General features: G+C 38.8%; 1 protein-coding gene across 1 annotated transcript in view; it reads right to left on the bottom strand.

Moving 5' to 3' along the window:
* The window catches only part of otx2 (orthodenticle homeobox 2), a 38,285-nt gene extending 19,868 nt beyond the window's left edge, over positions 1 to 18,417 (bottom strand). Inside the window, exon 1 of the mRNA XM_033027219.1 lies at positions 18,399 to 18,417. The gene's annotated coding sequence lies outside the window, so the exon portion shown is untranslated. The remainder of the gene's footprint in view (positions 1 to 18,398) is intronic.
* Between the last annotated feature and the right edge of the window lie 4,004 nt (positions 18,418 to 22,421).

Below are 22,421 nucleotides of genomic sequence, written 5' to 3'. Positions count from 1 at the left end.
CTTGATTCTATTTGACAAAATGGAATTACGAATCTTTTATACTTTGTTCAGATTTACAACCCATTTTCTATTTGTCCAGTTAGCCCACCTGAAGTACTACTATATTATCCTAAAATATTTTATATTATGAAAGTGTCATTATTTTATTTTATTTACAATATTTATTGCAGGTAATATGCTCACTTTATTTTCAAGTAAATTAAATCTCTTAGGAATTATATGAAAACCACTTGATTGAACATTATATTAAGGAACAAATATATCCTACCTCTCCCCTTTCTATATGGTTATATTTTATTATATATCAGATGGATTTGGACTGGCTTTGTATGGAATTCATTTTAACAACTTGCTCATTTCATGTTACAGTATTTAACTTCATGATGACAGCGATATTTAAGTATTTTTCAAAGGGAACAGGGTTTGATTTCTAATTTAAAAAAGTTAGTACTAATTAAAATGTCTCTTGGAAATGTACGTAGATAAGTTCATTGTTCTCTCCTGAAATACTATTTCGATGTGCAATCCCAGGTTATGATTATATATTGTTCTTGACTGGTGTTATTTTGTGTAGAAGCTGGCGTATTAATATTAATATTTACTATTGCCGAATAGTGCAACTGCCCCTTCATTGTATTTTAAAAGTCTACAAATTGCTCCTGTGTTATTGATTGAAACAAGTTTCTCTGATGTTAAAAGTAATCATATATTGTGCCATAACCATTGTCAATCATAAATTGTTCCCATGCCAATTATTGTTTAGCATTGTTCAGGTTATCTCTACATTGTTCACTATTCCAGATTGTCCTCATTGGTTTAAATCCATGCATTCAAACAGATTTAATAATAAATACAATACATCTTTTTAAAAGTGTGATTTGTAGGTGAACAATTATAACATTTTCAGTTATGGACATTGTGGGAAACAAGGGATGAAATTGCTTTGGCTCTGACAGAGATTGCTGTATCTTCATTATATACAGTTGAGGTACCAGTAGAAGTGGCTAATGCTGTGTTTTGTTTAAGAATGGCTACAAGGACAAGACAGGGAACTAAGATATGGCAAAGGGGCTGTCCTACTGCGGTGACCTAATTGGCAAGTTTAGAAGAGTTTAGGAGAGTTTGAAAAAGTGTAATGTTGAAGACCTCCTTTGACTATGTAGAAGACCTCCTTCAACCTCCTTCGACTATGTTGAAGACTAGCTTCGGGAAAATTTGACACCGAATAGTACAAAACCACTAACTTTTGTATCATCAGCAAACTTGCTAATCTTGCCCTGTATGTTCCCATCCAAATTGTTTGTGAATGATCCACGACAACATACATGGTGAAAGATTAATCTTTATTTCATAAGTAATCCAGAACATTTAAACTGCCAGCCATTCATTTCCAGCTCGGCTGACCTTGTTAGTGAGAGCCTCTGAGACCTTCTGAGAGCTGGCTGACCTTGTTAGTGTAAAACCGTGTAGTACCGTAATACCATGTAATCGGTGGCATGCATATATGTGTAGTGGAGATTATAAATGGTATGGATTAATAAAGGTTAATCTACTTCCTTCCTCTTAAAGAAGCAAAACATATATAGTGGTTAGTGGAGCATATTAACGTTTCTTATTTTACTTGTATATGCTTGTGCATATGTGAGCACATAAAACAAAATGAGTCATTCACAGTTCAAGTATAGCTGGTGAACTTTCCAATCAGTGGGTTTGGCTTGCAGACACGACCTGCACGTGTACGGTAGAACCCCTCGTGTGCCTCATCTTTCTCTGAGGGAGCAAGTCCCTTATCGGGTGATCGCAGAGGAGAAGACACCGGTGGAGATGGGGGCACCGGGGAAGGCAGGGATGGTGCCGGCACTGGTAGAGGAATCGCTGGAGTGGCATTCGTGGAGCGTGAGGGAAGTACAGGCTGGTCAGGGTAAGGATGTGGAGATGCTGGTTCATTTGATGTCAGTGGGTGAGTTGGGCTGAAGGGCCTGTCTCTCCATTGTATAACTCCACGGCTCTTTTTGCTGATTATTCATTAGTACAGGTGTCAGAGGTTATGGGGAAGGCAGGAGAATGGGGTTAGGAGGGAGAGATAGATCAACCATGATTGAATGGCGGAGTAGACTTGATGGGCTGAATGGACTAATTCTGCTCCTATCGCTTATGAACTTATGAACCAAACCTAACAGCATGTTTCAGGCACTTCCAGGCCAAACATGATGGCTAGACCAAATTTAATCTGCCTGCAAATTATCCACATTATACATATCCCTCCAATCCTGCATGTTTATGTAGTCTCCAAAAGTCTCTTAAATGCCACTATCGTATCTGCCTCCACCACCATGCCGGCAGTACAATCCATGCACTTACCACCCTCTGTGTAAAGAAATTGCCCCACACATCTCCTTTAAACTTTGCCCCTTTCACCTCAAAACTATGCCCTTATATTTGATTTTTCCATCCTCCATAATAATTATCAGTCATTTGCTGAGTATCCTTTTGACCATGATCATAAATTGTTTGCACTGCGTACACAATCTTCTCTATTTTGTTTTAGTCATGATTGAATGGTGAAGTAGACTTGATGGGGCCAAATGGCCTAATACTGCTCCTATCACTTATGATCTTATGAACAAGTTCAATTGAATATTGCTTGAATTTATAGTAAATGTGTTTTTTATCAATGTTACGTTATTTCTGTGACATAATACATTCTATGATCATGTATGTACAAATCTTCATATGTTAAGTTGGCCTCTCAAAGAACCTTTGCAATGATTCTTTTGCAGATAGACCTGGATTGACAGTAGTTGTAAATTAAGCATGCATTTTAGTCAGACTGGTTGGTGCTATGCAGACTCACCATCTGCCTAGCCTTTGCTGTACACAGAGTGCTGGATGAGTTACTCTCTGCACCAAAGAGGCAAGAGGGACACATGTGGAATATCACTCACCTGCCATTCCAGAATCCCCTGACCATTTTTGACAATGGTTTAACTGGCAAGCACACAGCTGCATTTAACTAGAAACAGGATGCGAAATGGAGTTGGTCTTTCAGGTTAGTTCCTCTTCTCCCACCACAGATGCTGCCTGACCCCTTGAGTATCTCCAGCATTTCTTTTTTATTTCAGATTTTCAGCATCTAGACTTTTTTGTTTTTAGCTTAACTTTTTCTATAAATTTCTTTTGGATGAATTGTTGTCACACACTTCTGTTGTATTATTTTTATTATCAAATGTTTGTCCATGAGGTTAAATGACTCACAAATTATTGTAATACGGTTCATGGCAACATATTGTTCAAGAGGCATAACATTCACTGAACTCACTACTTGTGATGTTGGAGTTTAGAACACAATCCTATCTTACAATATTCATTGCTACAAATTGATCCTCCAACGATCAAGGCAAGAAACTGTGCTGAGGTTTTTCAGTCATGGTATAATTCTTCACTGTGAATGTTTTCTCAGGTTGGAGGATTCTAAGACTGCAGGGCATAGGCTTAAGATGAGAGGAGAGAGATTTAAGAGAGACCTCAGGGACAATTTTTCCACTCAAAAGTAGTCCCTATCTAGCATGAGAGGAAGTTGCAGAAGCGGATACCATTACGACTTTTAAAAGACATTTGGACAGATATATAGATATGAAGGATTCAGAGAGCTAGGAGCCAAATGCAGACAAACTAGTCCATGGAATAGGTGGGACAAAGGACATGTTTCTGTGCTTTACAGCTCTATAACTCTATGTTCATAGTTACAGACTGATGTTAGAGTATTTCTAGTTACAGTTTGATATAGCAGCATCTGGATTGGTGCAGCACTGTACAATGCCACACTTCAATCTTACACTACTTATAGTCACAGATTATTGTTATAATATTTATGTGTAGGTTTGTCCTCCACAGCGTATGCTCACAGACTGATACTCCATTCCCATGAATGTTTCTAGAGAACCTATTTTCACAGTTTTATCCCACAACTAAGTTACAGAGAAAGGTTGAATAAGTTAGGTCTTTATTCTTTGGAGTGCAGAAGGTTAAAAGGGGACTTGATAGAGATCTTTAAAATGATGAGAGGGATAGACAGAGTTGACGTGGATAAGCTTTTCCCATTAAGAGTAGGGAAGATTCAAACAAGAGGACGTGACTTGAGAATTAAGGGACATAAGTTTAGGGGTAACATGAGGGGGAACTTCTTTACTCAGAGAGTGGTAGCTGTGTGTAATGAGCTTCCAGTGGAAGTGGTGGAGGCAGGTTCGATTTTATCATTTAAAAATAAATTGGATAGGTATATGGATGGGAAAGGAATGGAGGGTTATGGTCTGAGTGCAGGTAGATGGGACTAGGGGAAAATAAGTGTTCGGCATGGACTTGTAGGGCTGAGGTGGCCTGTTTCCGTGCTGTAACTGTTATATGTTTTTTTTGATTGTTTTTTATAAAATAAATATTTTATTTTATTAGAAGTAAGTACAATCATATGGCACCAAAGTGCCTAATATATATTTGCATAATACATTTTATGTACAACTTCTTATTTTTTTTTGTTATATTACTGAAAGATTAGAATAAGAAAAAGAAATTAGATAGTAAAGGATAGAAAAGCGTGAGATATATAGTGTGTGAAGAAAAATAAGAAAGACGAATGAGTGAAGAAAGTTGAGGAAAAGAAAATAGAAAAAAGAGAATAAGACATAAAGAAAGAAAAAAAAAAAAGAAAAAAAAAAGAAGAAGAAAAAGGAGACAATTGTTTGTAATCTTGACCAACCCTCGTCCAGTCCTGAAACAGTTAGTTTTTACAATTGTGTTGCACCATATGATTCCAAGAAGATGACAAATGGAGACCAACTCGTTATGAATTGGTCTGATTTATCCATTAGGAGGAATTGCATTTCCTCAAGATGTGCGGTGTCCAACATATTTGCAATCCACATTTTAAGCGTTGGTATTGATGTATTTTTCCAAAATTTAAGTATTAATTTTTTTGCTATTATTAAACCATAGTTAAAAAATAAATTTTGAGATGTGTTCAATTTATTCCCATCTTCCATTACTCCAAATATAATCATTTCTGTATTAGGTTCCAATCTTATCTTGAATAATTTTGTAAATATTTCGAAAATATCACTCCAAAATTTATAAAGTTTTGTGCAGGAGACTAAGGAGTGTGTTATAGTTGCGTTTTGGGATAGACATTTATCACAAATGGGGGATATATTTGGATAAAATTTGTTCAATCTTGTTTTTGAATAATATAATCTATGTAAAATTTTAAATTGAATTAGATTATGTCTTACATTAATCGAACATTTGTGAATATATATCAAATACTTTTCCCATGTAACCTTCGTAATTTTTATCATTAGTTCCCGTTCCCACTCTTCTCTAAGTACCTCTGTCGATGGTAGGTCTATATTTAGAATACTATTATATAAATATGATATTAATTTTTGTGAGTCAGCTTCAATATTCATTGCTTCTTCCAATAATTCAGGAGTTATTTTTTGATATCCTTGTATATATTTTTTCCATGAAATCGCAAATCTGAAGATATTTAATATATTGGTTGTTTTTCAGTTTAAATTTTAATTGTAATTGTTGGAATGATAGTAGGTTTCCCATTTCGTACATATCCCCGTTCCTTCTAATTCCGAGACTTTCCCATTGGTTATATGTTTTATCAATAAGAGATGGTTTAAATAAAGGGTTATTCGCTATTGGCATTAACAATGATAAATTTCTTAGTTTTAAAGATAATTTTATTTGTTTCCAAATTCTTATTGTACCATATATAATTGGGTTCTTCTTATATATTGTGTTATTCAGTTTTTTTTTCAGGGAGAAGAGGATCGTTCCTATATTACAAGGATGACAATTCCTCTTTCTCCATTTTTATCCATTCTGTCTGCTGGGTAGAACTATCCAGCCAATAAATTATATTCTTAATATGCACTGCCCAGTAATAATACAGGGGCCAAGGAAAGAGCGTTCACGTCGCGGCCCTGTTTCAACCAATCTTTCCACCACCACGCACAAGAAGCACAAGAAGCGCAAGACAGACACCATTGTGCAGATGCCGAGAACAACTTCTAATCTTGTGTGTGGACTCGATAAGAAGAAGAAGTAATAATACATAAAATTCGGAAGTGAAAGTCCCCCGACCTCTTTTGGTTTACATAAGTGTTTTTTTGTAATTCTATGTGATCTATAGTCCCAAATAAAATTAGTAATATTAGAGTCTAATTTAAAAAAAAAATATTTTGGTATATATACCGGTATAGACTGAAATAGGTATAGTGATTGTGGTAGGAAGATCATTTTTATTGCATTTATTCTACCTAATAATGATAAAGGAAGTGTATTCCAAAATTTAATCAGCGTATTAAGTTTATTTAATAAAGGTATGAAATTAGCGTTGAATAATGCTTTATATTTTCTAGTAATCTGAATACCCAAATATTTAAATTTTTCTGTTGCGATTTTAAAGGGGAACTTCAATAAGTGTGTAGGTTCTTGAGGTTTTAATGTCATGATTTCACTTTTATTCCAGTTTATTCTATATCCAGAAAAATACCCAAATTCCTCTATTAAATTTAATAAATTTGGTATGCTCGTTTGTGACTTTGTAATATATAAAAGTATATCGTCTGCATATAATGAGATTTTATTCTTTGAGTCCCTGGTATTATAGCCCTGAATATTTGGCCCTAATATGTTATATGGTTATATGGTTATAAATTACATTGTCACATATTGCAACCAGACTGCACAAAGTCACATATTGAGCAGATTGATCCAATGCTGTATGTAGTTAACAAAAGATCCTAGGTCATGTACAAACCCAGTCAACAAGGAATCCTAAGGTGTTTACTTTCTAAAGTTGACTGGGGATATTCATACTGGTCGATTAATCTTACATTGAACAGAGCCATGGATTAATTTGGCATTGTGTGCAGTCTAAAATGAGTAGTATAATGTACTTTGTAACAATTGATCAAATGCAGAAATAATTCACACCATACATAGTCACAGAATGATTATAGGCCTTCATTGTCATAGACTGATCATATGGCATTTACATTTCCCTACTGTGACAGTATCTGCAGCATTCTTAGTCAAAGATTGATCCACAATGCATGTTGTTGCAATTGATCCACTGCTGTTCATAGTGATCTTACATGTGCATCGAGTAAGAAATTATCTTAAATTGACAAATTATTGAGTGTTCTGGGCCACACATTGTTGTGACACTGTTTAAACCTGCGTCTTTGCAGGGTTGATCTAACTACACAGTCACAGACTGACTTTACACAGAATGGAGCCTCAGTTAGATCTTATGCTAATTCTTGTCAAAGATGAGCCTTGTGTTTTATATACATTGTCTCAGATTCATGTAAAGACATTCAGGACTAAGATGAAGAGAACAGAAGCAATGGAGGCCACTGGAGCAGCAGAACGGTCTCACAGCTACAGAGTCCCGGGTTTGATCCTGACCTCGGGAGTTGTCTGTGTGGAGTATCTAAGTTCTCCCTGTGACTGCATGGGTTTCCTCTGGGTGCTCCGTTTCCTTTCACATCCCAAGGACGTGTGGGTTTGTAGGTTGATTGGCCTCTGTAAATTGCGACTAGTGCATAGGGAATGGGTGAGAAAGTGAGTTAGCAGAGAACTCATGTGAACGGGTGTTCGGGTTGGTGTGATGGGTGGTGTGGACTCAATGGGCCAAAAGGCCTGTTTCCATGTTGTATCCACCCTACACTGGACATGGTCACAGATTAGTCCAACAGTCTTCACTCTGCAGGTGGATCTTCAAATATACATCAATACCCAATCATCTTGCACTTTGTAAACTCAACATTTGATCTTGGACAGATTTGATTCATCGTTACAGTTCAGCCCTGCATTTCACAGAGATGCAAATTGATCCTAGACTATACAGTTACAGGTTGACTCCATACTGTGGTTGCACATTGTTCGTCATCACAATGACCCTCCAATATATATAGCCAAACATTAACACTATACCACACGTGGCCACGGACTGATATCACGTGTCATTGATCCTAGGCCATTTGTAGTCACAGATTGATGCTGCACTGTGTGCGGACAGAGTGACAGACTGATCGTATGGTATTCACAGTGATAGACTGATCCTATAGTATTCACGGTGATAGACTGGTCCTACAATATTAACCATATTTAACCATATTACAATTATTCATGGTGACCGATTGATCGTACAGTAATCATAGTAACAGATTGATCAGACGGTATTCCTGGTGACAGACTGATGATATGGTATTCCTCATAACAGATTGATTGTACAGTATTCACTGTGACAGACTGTTCATACAGTATTCACTGTGATAGACTGTTCATACAGTATTCACTGTGATAGGCTGATAGTGGCAGATTGATGGTACAATAAACACGGTGACAGACTGATCATATGGTATTCATGGAACGTAGACAAAAAATGCTGGAGAAACTCAGCATGCGAGGCAGCATCTATGGAGAGAAGGAATAGGCGACCTTTCGGGATGAGATCCTTCTTCAGACTTCAGTCTGAAGAAGGGTCTCGACCCGAAAGGTCGCCAATTCCTTCGCTCCATAGATGCTGCCTCACCCGCTGGGTTTCTCCAGTATTTTTTATCTACCTTCGATTTTTCCAGCATCTGCAGTTCTTTCTTAAACATGGGACTGGGGAGGATACGTGTTCGGCACGAACTAGAAGGGTCGAGATGGCCTGTTTCCGTGCTGTAATTGTTATATGGTTATTTATATGGTTATATGGTATTCATGATGACAGGTTGACCGGATGGTATTCCGGGTGACAGGTTGATCGCACGGTATATACTGTGACAGACTGATGACACAGTATTCACAATGACAGATTGATCCTCAATAACCATCAGCACTGGGGCACCTAAAAGATGTAAGCTCAGCCCCCTGCTCTACTCACTCTATACCCATGACTGTAGCCAGACACAGTCCCAACTCCACCTTTAAATTCGCCAACAACATCTCCGTTATGGGATAAATTAAAGATAATGATGAGTCAGAGTACAGGAGTGAGATTGATTGGCTGACTGAATGGTGCCTGAAGAACAACCTTGATCTCAACATCATTAATACTAAGGAATTAATTGCTGAATTTAGAAGAGGAAGACTGAGGATGCACAAATCTGTCTTCGTTAATGGGCTGGTGGTGGAGAGAGTCAAAAACGTCAAGTTCCTAGTTGTGGATATCTCTGAAGTCCCTGTCCTGGACCCAGCACATTGATGCAGTCATAAAGAAAGGTCACCAACACCTCTACTTCCTTAGAAGATTCAGGAGATTTGGTATGTTGATGGACATCTACAGGTGTACGGTAGAGGGCATAATGACTGGTTGTATCACGGCTTGGTTTGGCAACTCAAACGCCCAGGAATGAAGGAGATCACAAAAAAGTGGTGAACACTGGTGGTCCATCAAGGGTACTGACCTCCCCCACCATTGAAACGATCTATATGAGGCACTGTCTCAAAATGGTAGCCAATATCATCAAGGACCCACCACCACGCTCTCATTTCACTCTTGCCATTGGGAAGAAGGTATAGGAGTCTGAAAACAGTAACATCCAGGTTCAGGAACAGCTTCTTCCTAACAACCATCAGGCTATTGAACACAACGAACTCCAATTAAACTCTGAACCACAAACTGCCTGGGTTGTACTCGGGGCCTTCAGCTTTGTTTTTGTTTTTAAACTCTATTGGGTTTTTCATTTATTGAACTTGTTTTTTTTGTTTGTTTATTACATTGTCTATTGAATACTGTGTTTACAAACCAATTGTACTGCTGCTGCAAGAATTTCATTGTTCCATTTCGAGGTGTATGATAATGAAACACTCTTGGCTTGACTGTACAGTATTGCCAGTGACAGATTACTGTACAGCATTATTGATTGTACATTGTTCACGGGTACACTGATCTTACAATATTCACAGTTACAGATCAGTCTTATGGTATTCAGGGTGACAGACCGGTCATATGTTATTGATGGTGACAGTCTAAAATACTGTATTTAATGTAACAAATTGATCACAGATTATTTATGGTGACATTTGTTGTACGGTATTCACGATCACTGCATAATCGTAATGATATTCACTGATAGATTGATTATAGATTATTTATGGTGCCAGATTGATCGGAGAGTATTAAAGTCACAGTCATACAGTAGTCACACAGCAAAGAGTAGGAGTAAACGGGTCCTTTTCACAATGGCAGGCAGTGACTAGTGGGGTACCGCAAGGCTCAGTGCTGGGACCCCAGCTATTTACAATATATATTAAAGATCTGGATGAGGGAATTGAATGCAACATCTCCAAGTTTGCGGATGACACGAAGCTGGGGGGCAGTGTTAGCTGTGAGGAGGATGCTCGGAGGCTGCAAGGTGACTTGGAAAAGTTGGGTGAGTGGGCAAATGCATGGCAGATGCAGTATAATGTGGATAAATGTGTGGTTATCCACTTTGGTGTCAAAACAGGAAAGTAGACTGTTATCTGAATGGTGGCCGATTAGGAAAAGGGGAGATGCAACGAGATGGTACACATGGTACACCAGTCATTGAAAGTAGGCATGCTGGTGCAGCAGCCAGTGAAGAAAGCGAATGGTATGTTAGCATTCATAGCAAAAGGATTTGAGTATAAGAGCAGGGAGGTTCTACTGCAGTTGTACAGGGTCTTGGTGAGACCACACCTGGAGTATTGTGTACAGTTTTGGTCTCCTAATCTGAGGAAAGACATTCTTGCCATAGAGGGAGTACAGAGAAGGTTCACCAGACTGATTCCTGGGATGGCAGGACTTTCATATGAAGAAAGACTGGATAGACTCGGCTTGTACACGCTAGAATTTAGAAGATTGAGGGGGGATCTTATAGAAACTTACAAAATTCTTAAGGGGTTGGACAGGCTAATGCCCATGTCGACCAAGATAGATAGATAGATAGATAGATAGATAAATACTTTATTAATCCCCTTATTCAGGGGAAATTCTGATGTCCATGCAGCACACTAATAAAAAATACAACACAGTATTCATAAAGAAATTCAACACCAAAACATCTCCCCACAGTGATTCCCACTGTGGGGGAAGGCACAAAGTCCAGTCCCCATCCTCTTGTCCACCCATAGTCGGGCCTATTGAGGCCTCCACAGTCGCCGCCACGGCGCCCGATGTTCTCGCCGGGTGATGGTACTCCGGCGTCGGGAGAACCCCCAGCACCTTGGGGTGCCAGGAACGGCCGCCTTCCCACCGGAGACCGCGGCTTCCCAGCCAACAGACCACGCCAGACAGAGCTCCGCACACTGGTGATCTCGGCGAGATGTAAGTTCAACGTCGCAGCTGGCCGCTCCGCAGAACCGCGGCTCCACGATGTTTTCCTCGGCGGTACCAAGCATACTGGAGTCCCAGCGCGGCGACCCAGGAAAGGCATCGCCCGCTCCGCAATAGCGCTCCAGCGCTGCACTGCCGCCAAAGCCGATGTTCTGCGCCGCCGCCGCCACCGCCGACGTTCTGCGCCGCCGCCAAAGCCGATGTTCTGGCCAGGTCCCCTCAGGGAAACGTCGCTCCAGGACCCGCTGGTAGGCCGCGAGGACAGGTCGTAGACGCTGCTCGGAGGAAGGCAACCCCTCCGACCAGGTAGGGACTTAGAAAAGCAGTTTCCCCCTTCCCCCCCACCACCCCCCACACATAAAAGATTTAGACCCCCTGACTGTACATTTAACGAACTAAAAATAATAAAAAAGAAGGGGAAAAAATGGACAGCTGCAGGACAGGCAGCCGTTCAGGACAGCGCCTCCTCCAGATGCCCCATTTACACTAGTCCCACCTATTCGCGTATGACCTATATCCATCTAAACCTTACCTTTATATGTACCTGTCCAAATGTTTTTAAATGTTGTTATAGTACCTGCTCAACTACCTCCTCTGGCTGCGGGTTCCATACACCCACCAACCCGTGAGAAAAATATGCCCCTGAAGTTCCTATTAAATCATTCCCCTCTCACCTTAAACCTTTGTCTTCTGTTTCTTGATACCCCTACTCTGGGGAAATGACTGTGCATCTACCCTATATATTCCACTCATGATTTTATGCACCTCTATAAGATTGCTCCACCTCCTCCTGCGCTCCAAGAAATAAAGTTCTAGCCTGCCCAACCTCTCCTTGGTGCTCAGACACTCAAGTTCTGGCAACATCCTCGTAAATCTTCCCTGCACCCTTTCCTACCTCAGGGGAAAGAAACTATCAAACATCTTTCCTATTGCAGAGTTACAAAAACTGAAAACAATATTCCAAATGCAGCCTCACCAACGTCTCGTATAAGTGTAATATAACATCCCAACTTCTATACTCAATACCCTGACTGATGAAGGTCAATGTACCGAAAGCCTTCTTGACCCTCCCTATCTCCCTGTGACACCGCTTTCAAGGAACGATGTACTTGCCATCATAGATCCCTCTGCTCTACACCACTCCCTAGGGCCTGCCAATCACTGTGAAGGACCTGCCCTGTTTTGACTTTCCAAAATGCAGCACCTCGCATTTATCTGCATTAAAAGGCATTAACCAATCCTCAGTCCACTTGTTCAACTGATTATCCTGCTGATAATCAAGTTCGCTATCCATAGATGCTGCTGCACCCGCTGAGTTTCTCCAGCACTTTTGTCTACCCTCGATTTTCCAGCATCTGCCGTTCCTTCTTAAACAACTCGCTATCTACGATACTGCCCACTTTAGTGTCATCTGCAAATATACCAATCATGCCTTGTACATTCTCATCCAAATCATTGATACAAACCACAAACAACAAAGGGCCCAGCACTGATCCTTGATGCACACCATTAACCACAGGTCTCCGGTCTGAAAAACAACCTTCTACCATCACCCTCTGGTTCTTTCCCTGAAGCCAATTCTTTATCCAGTTGGTCGGACATCTCTCTCTGGTTCCCGTGCAATCTAATTTTGCACAACAGCCTACCATGCAGAACCTCATCGAATGCCTTGCTGAAGTCCATAAAGACAATGTCTACGATTTTGTCCTCATCATCCTTTATGGTTACTTCTTCAAGGAATGTAATCAGATTTGTGAGATGATCCCCACATATGAAGCCACGCTGACTATCCTTAATCAGCCCCTGACTATCCAAAGGCATACATATCTTATCCTTCAGAATACTCTCCAGTAACGGGCTCAGATGGTCTATCGTTCTTAGGCTTCTCCTTGCAGGTCTTCTTTAATAATTCTTCATACAGTTCAATATTACAGATTCAACCAACACTCTGCCTAGTTGCATGTCAATGTTACAGCAGTAATCATCTCAGAGCAGTCCTACATACTTCAAAACCACAGACTGACCATAGTGTACCTATCATGAGAAATTTTACCTAAATTACGTGGAGTTGCAGGTGAATCGTACAGTATTAATAAACTCAGATTAGTCCTACCACATTAATAGTCATAGATGAATCCTATAGTGATAATATTTACAAATTAATCCTGCAGTATTAATGGTCACAGATTAATCCTGCAGTATTAATTGATGAAGTTGAATCCTAGAATATTAATAGTCCAAGATGAATCCTGCCAATGTTATTAACACACAGATGAAACCAATATTAATATTAAATACAATATTAATAGTCTAGGATGAATCTTACAGTATTAATAGTCACTGAAGAATCCTACAGTATTAATAAACATATGAATCTCGTAGTATTATTAGTCACATGAATCCCAGAGTATTAATAGACCCAAATGAATCCCACCTTATTAGTATTCACAGAAGAATCCTACCATATTAATACATACAGATTATTCCTACCATATTAATAGTCACAGCTGAATTTTATAGTATTAATAGTCACATATGAACCATGCAGTATTAATTGCCACAGATTAATCCACCAGTACTAATAGATACAGATAAATCATGCAGTATTAATGTTGACAGATGAATACTATAGTATTAGTACAGATGAATTTAAGATTTGTTAATAGTTACATGAATCCTACAATATTAATAATCTTAGATGAATCCTGCAGTATTAATATATATAGTTCTATAACATTGATAGTCACAGATTAATCCTGCAGCATTATTAACACTCACATAAAAATCCTACAATATTAACAGTCTCAGATTAATCCTACAGAATTAACTATGCAGATGGATCCTGTATTCTTAATAGTCACTGATGAATTCTGTAGTATTAATGGTCACAGGTTAATCCTGCAGTATTAATAGTTACAGATGAATTTAAGAGTATTAATTGTCACAGATGAAACCTACAGTGCTCATAGTCATAGACGAATCCTACAGTATTAGTTGTTACTGAGTATTAATGATCACATTTGAATCTTACAACATTATTAACACACAGATTAATCATAGTATCAAGAGTGACAGATGAATCCTAGAGTGTTAATAGTCACAGATAAATTCTACAGCATTTATAGTCAGAATCATATAGTATTAATAGTCTGATGAATTCATGAATATTAATAGTCGCACATGAATCCTATAGTATTAATAATTACAGCTGAACCCTAGTATTGATAGACACATATGAATCGTGTAGTATTAATAGTCATAGATGAATCCTAGAGTAGTAATCAATACAAATGAATCTTACAGTAATAAAGTTCAAAGAAGAATCTGAGAGCATAAGTAGACATAGATGTATCCTAGAGCATTAGTAAACACATAAGCATCCTGCAGTATTAATAGTCACACATGAATCATGCAATATTAATAATCACAGATGAATCCTATAGTATTTATAGTCACAGATGAATCATACAGTATTAATAGTCATGGATGAATCCTACAGTATTAATACGGGATTAATCCTGTAACATTATTAACACTCACAGGTGAATTCTACAGTATTAATAGTCTTGGATGCATCCTACAGTATTAATAGCCATAGACGAATCCTGCAGTATTAATAGATACAGTTGAATCCTACAATATTAATAGTCACTAATGAATCCTGTGGTATTAATAGTCATAGATGAATCTTGCAGTCGCAACTAGTTATAAAGGGATTTTGGGAAGCAGCCTTTAACCGTGCCCAGAAGGCTTGACAGGAAGTTCAGAGTTCCAGAGGGTAAGAGGAAAATTGAGCAGAATGGTGGGATGAGGGGTTGTGGGGTTTGCATAGTGTGTGGGGGCTAGGCAAAGATGAAACACAAAAAACTTAAACATTGAGCCAGTAGACAGAGAATTAGACAAGGCTAAGGAGGGATTTCAATGTTTAGATGTAAACAAATTACTCTTTCATGATGGAGGGATACGACCAGAAAGGATGCTCACCTCTCGCAATGCCATCTGTGGCCACTTAGGGAATTTCAACTGAGCCCTTGTAATTTTGTCTGGTTTATGTGGGTGGGCGGACCATCAGTTACCAGAAAATTGGTGTTCAACCTGTATTAGCCACAAATTAATCCTATTATTAGTCATAGATGAATCCTGCAGTATTAACTGTCACAGATGAATCCAAGAGTATTGATAGTCACAGCTGAATCCTACAGTAATAATAGTTGCAGATTAATCCTGTATTATTATTACACACCGATGAATCCTAATTGTCCACATCAATGAGTACTAATAGTCATGGATAAATTCTACAGTATTAATATTCACAGAACCATCCTGTATAATTAATTGTCACAGATGAATCAGAGTATGAATAGTCACAGAAGAACCCTAATGCATTAAAAGTCGCAGATGAATCCTGCAGTATTAATAGTCACAGATGATTCCTTCAGTATTAATAGTTGCAGATGATTCCCATAGTATTAATAATCACAGAAGAATACTGCAATATTAATAAACACAGGTGAATCTTAGAGTATTAATAGTCACAAACTATTCCTAGAGTATTAATAGTGACAGATGATTTCTGCAATATTTATAGTCACAGATATGTCCCACAGTATTAACAGTTATAGGTGAATCCTTAGTATTAAGTCACAGATGAATCTTGCAGTATTAAGTCATATAAATTCTACCATATTAATTGTCACAGATGAATACCACAACATTCTTAAATACTACATTAATAGTTAGAGATGAATCCTACAGTATTTATAGTCATAGATACATTATACGGTATCATTAGTCACAGATTAATAGTCATAGATGAATCCTGCATTATTAATAGATACAGTTGTATTCTAGTGTATTAATAGTCACAGATGAATCCTGTAGCATTATTAACACTCACAAATGAATCCTGGAGTATTAATAATCTTGGATGAATGCTCCAGTATTAATAGCCACAGATGAATCCTGTAGTATTAATGGTCATAGATGCATCCAAGTATTAATAGTCACAGATGAATCTTACAGTATTACTAGTCAAGTGAATCTGAGTAGTAATATAGAGATGAATCCTTCAGTATTGATAGTCCTGACTGATCCTGTAGCATTTCTAGATTGTTCCTAGAATAATTCAAGAGGCAGAATGATTTTAGTCTGTACACAGTCATTGATATTTCTTCCCCTGTACATTGTCACAGATAGATCCTACCTGGTGCAAAGTTACAGCTAAATTCCATAGTAGAACACCATAAATCGATCCTACAGTATTCACTATCAAAGGTTGATGCTACATTATATGTAATTACAAATTCTACACTATATGTAAACACAATTGCTAATTGGTCCTAAACTATATATCGGTACCTCTTAATCCAACAATATTCACAGTCATGAATTAATCCTAAAGTACTCTGAACCTGAGCACTGTACTGTCATGGATTAATCCTGAAATAGACAGTCACAGATTGATTCTGAAGTATTCATTGTTGAAGACTGACCCTAAATTGTACAGTCAGACTGACTCCAGGCAATGTCACGTGCTGGTCCTCCAGTTTCCATAGACATGAACTGATCCAACCCTGTACAATGATGGTCACTGACTGATCTCACACACTATACAGAAATAAATTAATATGACAGTATTTATTGTTGCACATTATTCTTATAATATATATGGTCACTGACTGATCCTTACAGAACTCATGGTAACAGATTAAATATTCAGCAGCTGCTTAATGCCACAGTGCACATTGTCATACACTGATTGTGAACATTCAGTCACAGATCGTCCTTGAGACTCTTGAAAGGCGCCCATAAATAAAATTTATTATTATTATTATTACAGATCGATGCTGAAAGATTCATTGATCTTCGAATGCCTAAAGACATATTCTCACAATATTCTTCTCACAGCTTAATCCTGGGGTAGTCGTGGTCCCACATTCATGGATAGGGCCTAGGTGAAACTTTCAAGTAAGAAATAACTCCAGATGCTGCTTTACAAAAAAAAAAGAAAGCTGAGAAATGAGGTGGGGGTGGGACAAAGCCTGGCAAGTGATAGGTTGATAGAAACATAGAAACATAGAAAAATAGGTGCAGGAGTAGGCCATTCGGCCCTTCGAGCCTTCACCGCCATTCGATATGATCATGGCTGATCATCCAACTCAGTATCCCATCCCTGCCTTCTCTCCATACCCCCTGATCCCTTTAGCCACAAGGACCACATCTGACTCCCTCTTAAATATAGCCAATGAACTGGCCTCAACTACCTTCTGTGGCAGAGAATTCCACAGATGATACAGTTGAATGAAACCCTTGCATACTTGTATCCACCTATTATTTGCCAGACTTTGCCTCACCCCCCACCTTGTTTTCTGTTCCCCCCTCTACCCCCATTACAATGAGTCTGAAGAAGGGTCTCAAACCAAAACATCGACTATGCATATCCTCCAGAGATGCTGCCTGACCCGCTGAGCTACTCCAGCAACAGAATTCTATTTAAAATTCCAGCATCTAAAGTTACTTGTGTCTCCCCGGATATAACTTTTCTATATATTGTGTTCTTTTACTTTGCTGTTTTTCTTGTTTTTATAAATGAATCACTTTGAGATAACAATGTTGGATATAAATTAATGTACCTGCCAGAACACAGAAGCCAGGTTTTACTGTCGTGAGATTTACTCATGAATTATTATTGGTTGTTATCTTAGAGTCATTGCCATTACATTCTGTCACTTATGCCTACAGACACTGCATATCAACCGTTCAAATCTGACGGACATTTTGGCAAATGTTTCGGCAGTCAAAGTTGCAGTTAAAAGTAAAGCAATATCATGCAACACTGCCAATTTGTCTGTGCTTTCTGCCAAGTGAAGAGCCATTTTTGTGTCAGTCATCAGTCTGCCTTGTCTCGCTCTCCACGGCTGTGGCAGACTTTCTCAACTATCCCACCAAGTGTGACGCTGCCCATCAACTGCCCCCGTTGCCACTCCCCTATAATTAGACAAAGTCAACACAGCAGTCATTCATTGTAAAGCCACAGTACCTGAAGCGTCAACAATTTCCAGTCCGAAGATTTAAAGAACATGGCTTCCTCCATGAATGCATCAGCTACCGAAGTAAAACTGCAATTTACCCAACAAACTCTGATCAAACTGATAACCTGAACTTGTGCTTTCAGTTAGTCAAAATCTCCCGCTAAGAGGTAAGAGCTGCCACTCAGACAGCCTGTGCTCAGGAGACAGTAACCATGCTTACTGGATCATTTGCTCAAGAATGTGCTGGCTCACATACAGAGCTTGCTGAAATGATGAAGAAAGTGCATGGGCCGCACTAGCTTGGCTGGGATGGTGGGGAATGTCAGACAGGACTGCTGGTACTCTGCATGCTATTTCTGAGTATGTACACTTTGTGGCAAGTGATAGACACCCCCAATGGAACAAAAAGGTCCTGGGGGTGTAAGTAAGGATTCTAATAATGCGACCTGTCCAGGAAACCCACTGTTTTGAAATGACAATTATAGATCCAGCTGTTTTTTATCAGTTTTACACTAATTAAAATCTTAAATAATACAAATACCTAAATTTCTAAATTACGCAAATTAGACTCTGTGTGAGTATGTGTGCGTAGTGTCTGTGTATGTGTGTGCTTTTGTGTTTGTATGTGTGTATAGTGTATGTGTGTAGTGTGTGTGAATGCAGTGTGTATGTGTGTGCTATTGTGTTTGCATGTGTGTGTAGTGTGTAGTATGTGCGCATCTTAAATGTTTATATACGTGTGTGTGCACTTTTATGTTTGTGTGTGTGTAGTGTGTCTGTGTGTATCGTGTGTATGTGTGTTCATGTGCGTTGTGTGTGAATCATAGTCATACAGCACATAAACATGCCCTTCAGCCCAACTTTCCCATGCCACTCGACACTAGTCTATCTACACAGGTCCCACCTGCTCGTGTTTGGCCTATATCACTAAATCTTTTATTTCCATGTACCTATCCAAGTGTCATTTAAATGTAAGTGTGTGCGCTTGTAAAATGTGCTGGTGTGTGAGTATGGGTGTGTGTGTGTGTGCAGTGTGCATATGGGTGTGAATGAAGCTGAAGAACAACTTAAAAGTACTATCACACCTGCCATCAAATTTAGATTGTCTAATGCTTGCTTCTTGGCAATAGAATCCATTTATCCCAGTGAACTAACTATTTTGTTATACCTTATTTGTCTCTAACATAATTTTAAAAAAAATCTTTATTAAAATGAGGCCAGGAATAAAACAGAATTATCCAGAATTCAGTTAAATATTAGATTTTTATTCTGATATAAATCATTGATGCATTCTAGTTATATTCACTAACGTTAGTGCCTCTGAAAACTATAGGCTTTTAATAGTTGCACCAACTGTAAAATTAATCATCATGCAGGTGATTATTTTTGTTGACTGATCACACCCCTGATAACTGGATTCAGATGAAGATTGAAAGAAAACCTTTTTATTTATTCTGGTTTTGTGGAAAATCATGTGGCCTCTATTTATTTGACATCCCCCCCTCCCCAACCTGATTTCAGGATGGTGGCCTCACTATTAAGTCACTTTACAGCTTGGAATAGACTTAATGGAAACTATTCAAAATGCCTTTCCAAAACATCTGGCTTAAGCTACGGGAGGAAATGTGGAAAATGTAGTGACTAATACAAAGTCCAATAATGGAGACTTGGAATGTAATCAGATGGATTGCTGACACTGCCTTATTCTTCTGTTATACACTGTAATGAAAGTCACAAACAGCCCGACTTCATGAACTATGCAACACTCACTCTGAGCACAGAGCTATATGCAGCTTAACTACTTTTAGCAAGCTCCATAGCAACAGTAATACACATATAAAACAGTAAGAAGCAATTGGGACTTCATCCAGCAAGTACAAGATGGTCTTTAACAATGATCTCTTCTTGGCTTTTTCAAATGGGAAAATAAGCTAAATGCTGTAACATCGGCTTAATTGGGCTGGGAGTGCCATCTAATTCATTTAATGGTCATAGTGATAATTAGTTCACGCACAAAGATAACATTGCATCATCCCTTAATCTGAAACATCTTAATATGTGAATTTAAGATTAAAAACAAGTTTCTGTTTCAATTTATTTTACAAACTGGGGCAGAAATGTACAAATTTCAAGTGAAATTATTTACATAATGATTTTCACAAATCATGAAATGTATTTATTTCAGGAAAATATCATTCAGCTTTCGATTTATTGGAGTAGAACAGCTGTCTGGTTGATGCTATCATAATTGCATTGATGTATAATCCATCCTACATATGGTTTTTGCTTTATACTGTGACATATTGCTGAGCCTTCCTTCAAACGTATATACGTATGGCATCTGTTCCTTTGACATCACCAAGATCAATGTGGCAGGAATTCAAGGCAACATGAAAAGTTGCCTTTGCATAAGCTCGGCTCTTCAAGTCTTTATAGTTGACACTGGACCAAGCCACAGACAGATTTTGTTTTGTGCTATTCCTCATAAAATGGCTTACACTGGTGATACAGATCATGATAGAGTGGAGCCTAAAGCAATAATGAAAAGCATGATTCAGTTTAGTTTAGTTTCAGTTCAGCCATACACCTTGGAAAAAGACCCTTCGGCCCACTGAGTCCAGGCCGACCATTTCACACTAGTTTAGTTTTAGAGTTTGGTTTAGAGATACAGCATGGAAAGAGGCCTTTCGGCCCACCTAGCCCGCGCCAACTATCGATCACACATACACACTAGTTCCATGTTATTTTACTTTATCATCCACTCCCGACACACGAGGGGAAATTTACAGAGGCCAATTAACGTACAAACCCGCACGTCTTTGGGATGTGGGAGGAAACTGGAACATCGGGTGGAAACCCATGCGGCCACAGGGAGAACGTGCAAATTTCACACAGATAGCATTCAAGATCAGGATTGAACCTGGTCTATGGCACCATGAGGCAGTGGCTCTACCAGCTGTGTCTCTCTGTTGCCCTTATTTAATTTACCATTCTTATTATTCGTATTCCCTTTTGCAATCAGCAAACACAATGTCAAATGCTTTGATATATTTAAATTGTTTTGTCGGGTGGGAAATCCTTTAAAATGAAATGCAAAGAATAGGAATGTAGTTGGCGTGTGACATGTAAAATAACATAGCATGCAGCCAAGACATACATAGAGCATACAACACAGAACAATGCAGCCGAGGAACATGTCCTATGTGCGCTTCCCTTAACTTTTCCCATTTTTCTCCATATTTAGACTTGCCTGTTTCCCAGCACACAGTCTCTACGGAAGAAAAATGGCCTGAAGTGAAAGTAAAATACATACATTCAGAGGGCTCTGCTCCTTCCAACGCAGTCGCAGTCGCTATGCGTCTGACGATATGACGCGTGTGCGCCTGGACGGGGTCTCTTCACGTAGTCACTCACGTGACTCCGAAGTAAAATCATATACGTGCATAAGAGTAGAACGTTTGGAGTAGATAATGGTAGATCCTCTTCTGGGACTGCACACAAAAAGTCCAAAGCACCAGGAGCAAACCCATGGCCGTCAAAGCTTTAACTTGAGTCTTTTAACATCAATGTTTTAAGGGAGTTCAATATTGACTAAGTATGCTGTTTCTTTTCGTTTACTTTTTGACTTGCTTTTAATTTGAAGGCCATTGTCTTTTTTGTATTGTATTTATTACCGGGGTCAAAGGGAGAGCGTGCAAACTCCACGCAGACAGCACCCGAGGTCAGGATTGAACCCGGATCACTGATGTTGTGGGGCAGCAGCTCTACCAGCCCTATTTTATATCCACTGCAGTTATACATTCTGTGACATAAGCCTATGCTCTTATTGTTCAGACAACAACACAGAAAAACAGTTCTTCGGAGCCCATTAATAGGAGACACCAGGCAGATCTGGCTGTGAAATGGGTCAGATCAGCAGAGAAATATACACTGTCAAAATGGTGCTCCTGGTATAGAGTTTCACTTTTTATGAAAGCTTGTGTAAGATTGCTTCCCCATCCATTCTTCACCATTTGCGGATGCAACCTCAA

The sequence above is a fragment of the Amblyraja radiata genome, chromosome 9 (genome assembly GCF_010909765.2).
Source record: "Amblyraja radiata isolate CabotCenter1 chromosome 9, sAmbRad1.1.pri, whole genome shotgun sequence".
NCBI lineage: Eukaryota > Metazoa > Chordata > Chondrichthyes > Rajiformes > Rajidae > Amblyraja > Amblyraja radiata.
This window is presented reverse-complemented; position numbering and strand designations above follow the sequence as displayed.